The sequence below is a fragment of the Typopeltis vanoorti genome, chromosome 24 (assembly GCF_054136105.1).
Source record: "Typopeltis vanoorti isolate ZY-2024b chromosome 24, IOZ_Tvanoo_1.0, whole genome shotgun sequence".
In the NCBI taxonomy this organism is placed as follows: Eukaryota; Metazoa; Arthropoda; class Arachnida; order Uropygi; family Thelyphonidae; genus Typopeltis; species Typopeltis vanoorti.
The window spans coordinates 89285621-89291992 of NC_143572.1; the positions used below are offsets into that span (position 1 = coordinate 89285621).

The window sequence follows — 6372 nt, forward strand, 5'->3', positions numbered from 1 at the left end:
TCGGTCCAGGCAGGGGGGAGTTTCCACGCAGCAGGAACTGGGTCGATGACGTCACGGGCAGTCCAACACCGGGGCAGATCGTGGCAAAGGTGGAGAAAGCGTAGGAGTTCCCAGAGACGTCCGCTTCCACAGAATCCAATGCTCCAGGCAGGGTCAATGGCTGGACAGGAACAGGAACTTGGCTGATGACGTCACGGCAACTGAAGTACGTTGATCTTGAAGGTAGTGCGGCACCAGGGCAGATCGTGGCAAAGGTGGGGAAAGCTGCAAGCATCACTTGGTCTTCTTATATCTGAAAAATACTGAAAAATCCTGAAAAGATACTAAAAAAATACTAAAAAAACGCAATAAACTGGAACTTTCGGCTAAGAACAATCCGGATACTACACTTTGATCTTAGCCAAAAGGCCGAGAAGCGATGTGAACAGATTATGTTTGAGTACCACTCTCTGTTCTAACTGTTGTTAGACATCTTCCATGCCCAGGGCAAACCTTCACCGAGGAACATGGAAGACATACTCATTGATAAAGTACAGTTAGCGAAGCTTCCGCCTCCGCTTCCACTTCTCTAACCGTACCCTATTACCCTTTGTGAGTTACCATTTTGGATCTATTAAATTCCCATTTACCTGTTTCGTCCTAGCCCTCTCTGGCCACTGTTTGAGTCGAGAGGGTCTATAGACTTTCCAGGCTTGGGAATCCTGTTGAAACTTATGGTCTGAAGAAAAAGACTGATAGGACAGATGAAAACTTAAAACATCTGGGCTTGAAGTGGGTGGGCTGGGTGGGTTTCTATCTTAATCTATTTAAATACACTTTGGTTGGGGTTCTTCCCAGCGAAGGTGCCAGTCCCTTCCCTGGGTTTCTGTTCACCTCGTCGTCCCAAGTGAGGTTAGTCTTGGGACGGCTTGGTGAGACAGGAGGTTAGTAACTATAGAAGAAACTTTAACTTGAAATATAACTTAAATTATTGGTTATTTATACCTCCTAGTTGTAGTAGGCAGTTACTTCTGCGTAAGGTTAGTGGAAAGGAAAAATAAGTATAAATATAAATATAAACAAAGGTTAGGTTAATTTTTTTTTTTTTTTTTTTTTTTTTTTTAAATTATTAAATATATTATTAAAGGGATAGTTAAAGATAGGAGGTAATTTAACAAATTAAGAAGAGGGATTTTAGAGCACTTGGCAACTTTTCGCAGTTCTTGCGTCACAGAGACCACTTTTGGTGGCCACCTGAAGTTGGTCTTTCCTGCTGTGATGTAGGGTCCTGCTCTAAGTTTTCCATACTCTAACTTGCCTGAAAAGTAAAGATAGCTCCTGTATTACTCCGTGCCGGCCTTCATAAGAGACTCCACCTAATTTGTTGGGATCAACTTTACAGTGTCGTCTCTTATGAAGGAGTAGACGGCATCATAAGCCGCCATCGCGTCCTCAGGAAGCATATTCATGAATCCTTCAAAATCTCTTGGCTCTATTTTGTATACGTCACGGAAGATGTATCCCGCCCATGACAAACCCACAGTTCTGTTTTCTTTCCTTTCGTTGTAGAAGAAGAAAGGCTCTTCTTTGGTTCCAAAGGTTTTTCTAATTTTTTGGGAAGCTTTTTTCTTCCCATGGAACCGTTTGAGCATTTCTTCCCCTATCTCCACAGTGGTGGTTCTGTCATCATCGCAGATGCGCTTTAGCTCTTCTTTGTTTAGAGAGTTTTCTCCTGCTTTTGAAGTTTCTGATTTTTCCTTCTTTTGGCCGTCGCTTCTCAGCTCTCTATTCTTGGATTGGTCTATTGTTGATTCCCTTTCTACTTCGACTATTTCTGGGATTTCTTTCTGAGATGCTGAGCATCCTGCTTCCATGGCCTTATCATAGTTTGTTGTCAGGGTTTCCACCGAAGGTGTAGCGCCCTCTGCATTTTCTGGTTCTTTCTTTTTGTCATTTACTGGTTTGTCCTTTTTTCTGGTTGGGCAGTCTGCACTCAGATGACCTGCAGACTTGCATCTAGTGCACAGTCGCACTACGCCAGCGTAGTTCAGCAGGAGATTCCATCCCGCCACTGTTAAAATGTTGGGGATAGGTTTCTCCATCAGTATTGAGATGGTCATCTCACCAGTCTGTATGGAGGGGAAATGTTCATGATATTTCCTTCTAATAGATATTTCCCGTCCATACTTTGTCAAAATCTCTTTGATCCAGCTATCCTCAAGCTCGATCGGGACTCGCTGTATGCGAATAATTTTTCGCGGGAGCCCGACTGTGCTTGGTACAACAGTTTCGTCTTTATAATTAAAACCCTCAAGTAGTATATCTCTGGCCCTTTGGCTAACCGTGATCTGGAAACAATTGCTTGGAAGACATGTTATCCAGGATATTTCTTTCTCATTTCCTAGCAGCTTTATGATTGCTCTTAGGAGGTCTCTTTCATCAACTGCATCTTCTCCTGGCACCTTAAATTGCAGGGTGTTCGGCCGGCTAAAAGTAGGAGGAGCCATCCGGGGGGACCGAAAAACCTGATCCGGGTACTGGGGAAAAAACGCGTAGTGTTGGGAGAGGGGGGGAGTGCAGTGTCCTCACTCGGCCTCAGCCTAATTTAGAGTCCTGTAGGACTCTGGAGGTACCAGTTTTTTAAAAAAAACTGGTACTGCTCTGTATCTACCTTATCAGCTTAATATCCAGTGCCTCAGTTCAGACTCAGTTAGATATCAAGCCGATAAGAACAGATACTACTATCTGGTTTAGCCGGGCGGCCGAAGTTCTACCTATTCTAATAAGAACAGATACTACAATTTGCCTGTAGTCAGGAGCTCTCAGTTAGGTCTTAGCCAAAAGGCCGAGAAGCGATGTGAACAGATTATGTTTGAGTACCACTCTCTGTTCTAACTGTAGTTAGACATCTCCCATGCCCAGGGCAAACCTTCACCAAGGAACATGGAAGACATACTCATTTATAAAGCACAGTTATCGAAGCTTCCGCCTCCGCTTCCACTTCTCTAACCGTACCCTATTACCCTTTGTGAAATACCATTTTGGATCTATTAAATTCCCATTTGCCTGTTTCGTCCTAGCCCTCTCTGGCCACTGTTTTGAGTCGAGAGGGTTTATAGACTTTGCAGGCTTGGGAACCCTGTTGAAACTTATGGTCTGAAGGAAAAGACTGATAGGACAGATGAAAACATAAACATCTGGGCTTGAAGTGGGTGGGCTGGGTGGGTTTCTATCTCAAACTATTTAAATATATGCTTTGTTTGGGGTTCTTCCCAGCGAAGGTGCCAGTCCCTTCCCTGGGTTCTGTTCACCTCGTCGTCCAAGTGAGGTTAAGGTTAGACTTGGGACGGCTTGGTGAGACAGGGGGTTAGTATCTATAAAGGAACTTTAATTAAAACTATTGGTTATCTATACCTCCTAGTTGTAGTGGGCAGTTACTTCTGCGTAAGGTTAGTGGAAAGGAAAATTAATATATTAAATATAAATGTTAATTATAAAGTATAGATTAAGTATATATAAAAATTAATAATTATAATTTTTTTTTTTTTTTTTTTTTATAAAGAGATAGTAAAAGTAAGGAGGTATTTCAAGATTAATATAACTTAAGAGAGGTATTTTAGAGTACTTGGCAACTTTTCGCAGTTCTTGCATCCCAGAGACCACTTTTGGTGGCCACCTGAAGTTGGTCTTTCCTGCTGTGATGTAGTGTCCTGCTCTAAGTTTTCCATACTCTAACTTGCCTGAAAAATAAGGTTACCCTAAAAGCAACTCCACCATTCAATCCGTTGCGATCGTTTTAATGGTGTCGTCACTTATATAGGTGTAGATGGCGTCATATATCGCCATTGCTTCTGATGGGATCAGGTCCATGAAGTCATCAAAATCGCTTGGTTGGATTTTGGTGACGTCACGAATGATGGTTTTTCCCCATGCTAATCCTACTGTGGTACTATGGATGTGCCTTAAATTGTAGAAAAGGAAAGGCTCTTCAGGAGTATTGAAAGTTTTCCTGATTCTTTGGGCCGTCTTCCGTTTCCCATTAAATCTTCTTATTAAGTCTTCTCCCATTTCAACTTTTGTGGTCATTTCGTCCTCCAAAAGTTGCCTCAGTTCTGTGCTCGTAAGGGTATTGTCCCTTATCTCATTGGCTGGTTCATTACTGTCTTCTGTTCTAATCTCTGGGGGTTCTTCCATCTCAGCAGTGTTTCCTGCATTCCCCTCCTCTTCTGGTTCTTCCTCCAGGATTTCTACAAGAGGTCTTGATTCTTCCTTTTCTTCTGTAACAAGAGGTCTGGATTCTTCCTTTTCTTCAGTAGTTTCTGTTTGGATAATCTCAGTTGGTTTGGTTTCTTTTCTCCTTTTTGGGCAGGTTGCACTCAGGTGTTCTGTGGAGCCACACCTCGTGCACTGTCGCACGACTCCAGCGTAATTTAACAGGAGCTTCCAACCTGCCACTACTATAATATTCGGTACTATTTTCTCCATCACCATGGATATTGTCATGTCTCCGGTCAGTATGGAGGGGAAATGTTCATGACGTTTTCGTCGAATAGAAATCTCCCGTCCATACTTCGCCAGACTTTCCTTAATCCAACTTTCTTCCAACTCGATCGGGACTCTCTGTATGCGAATGATTTTGCGAGGGAGCCCGATCGCGTCTGGTACAATGGTATTGCCTTTATAGGCAAAGCCCTCTAATAATCTGTCTCTGGCCTTTTGGCTAACTGTTATCTGAAGTCTGTTGCCTGGAAAAGATGTTACCCAGGTGACTTCCTTCTCACTTCCAACTACATTTATGATGGTTTTTAGTAAATCCCTCTCGTCAACTTGATCTTCACCTGGCACCTGAATTTGCAGGGTGTTCGGCCGGCTAAAATTTGAAGGAGCCATCCGGGGGGACCGAAAAACCTAATCCGGGTACTGGGGGAAAAACGCGTAGTGTTGGGAGGGGGGGAGTGCAGTGTCCTCACTCGGCCTCAGCCTAATTTACCTATCTCCCTGTAAAGAGGGGTCATGTAGAGTAAAGGCTGGGATGGAGCCGGTGCTATGTGAGAACAGCTAACACCTCTGAAAAAAACAGTGTTTGTTTTTGCCCCAGTCCGGGGTTTTTCGGTCCTGTAGGACTGTAGTAGTACCGTTTTGAAAAAAACGGGTACTGCTCTGTATCTATCTTATCAACTTAATATCCAGTGCCTCAGTTGAAGCTCATTTAGATATTAAATCGATAAGAACAGATACTTCTATCTGGTTTAGCCGGGCGGCCGAAGTTCTATCTATTCTAGTAAGAACAGATACTACAATTTGCCCTTAGTCTAAGAGCTTACTTTTAACGCCACTCATTAAGCTTAGCCAAAAGGCAGAGAAGCGATGTGAACAGATCAGTCGAGTACCGATCACTTTTATTGTGAACACGGTGTTACCCGTCATCATTTCTGTCTGCGGACTGGAAGTCCGACTTTGGAGGGTAAACTTAATCCTAGAATTTGCTTAACCTGCTTTTAGAGGGAAGTACAAACCCTCCCTCTAGGTCGCAGCTTAACCAGCTAAAACTGTTCTATTTAAGGGAATCTAAGTCTTGCCTCAGCTTAAGCGTCATAGGCGAACGTTTTTTTTTAAAATTTAGACGTTTTAAGAGAAACTAAGTTTTGAGAAATTTTGATGTTACAAGTTACTATTATGGTAAGGCCGCGACGAGTTGCCCGACTAGTCTGCCGCCCAGACCATAAGAGCGGGGTGTTTCTTCCTATTACCGTTTCCCTTCTAGCATTCCCTTGGATCCCTGGTAGCTGTGGAGTATGGCTCTGTGGATCACTCTTCTACCTTTTTCCGTGAACCATTGGAGAGGTTGAAGGGTTTCAGGACGAAAGTCCGCGATGTTAGGGACGATTAAACCTCCCCACTTGATGGCGGTAACGCCGTTGCACGGATAGAGAACTGGATATCCCATAAATTGCTCAGCGTTCTTGATGCTTTCTATTATGAGAGGGTCCTTGATTGAACCAAAGGTCACAGAGACCTGCGTAAAATTAGATGGCTGCTTCTTCCCTTCATTCACTTTTGGCCTATCTTGTCGGGTATCTTCGGTTGTTTTCGGAGTACCCGTCATGTCTGCTGGGTCTCTTGACCGTGATCTAAGTGTCATTTCGTGGCTTGTAGGGGTCATTGTTTCCGTTTTCTCCTTGGAGTCGGTGTCCTCGCTCTCAAGCCTCTTTAGAGGGGAGGGGGATGGAGCGGACTGTGGCATAGTAACCTGAGGTATATCTACTTCCTGGTCTTCTGAGTCTTCAGATTCGACCTCTGAGTCTTCAGATTCAGTCTCTGAGTCTTCTTCTGACGTGGTTGACTGTTGTCTTGGTTTTTTTGCCTCGCCTTCTTTGAGGCTACCTGCCCGTT

At 43.7% G+C, this 6372-nt stretch overlaps 1 pseudogene; it reads right to left on the reverse strand.

Annotated features, from left to right (window-relative positions):
• Positions 1–200: 200 nt before the first annotated feature.
• LOC150093532 (U2 spliceosomal RNA) lies at positions 201–420 on the reverse strand (annotated as a pseudogene).
• Between the last annotated feature and the right edge of the window lie 5952 nt (positions 421–6372).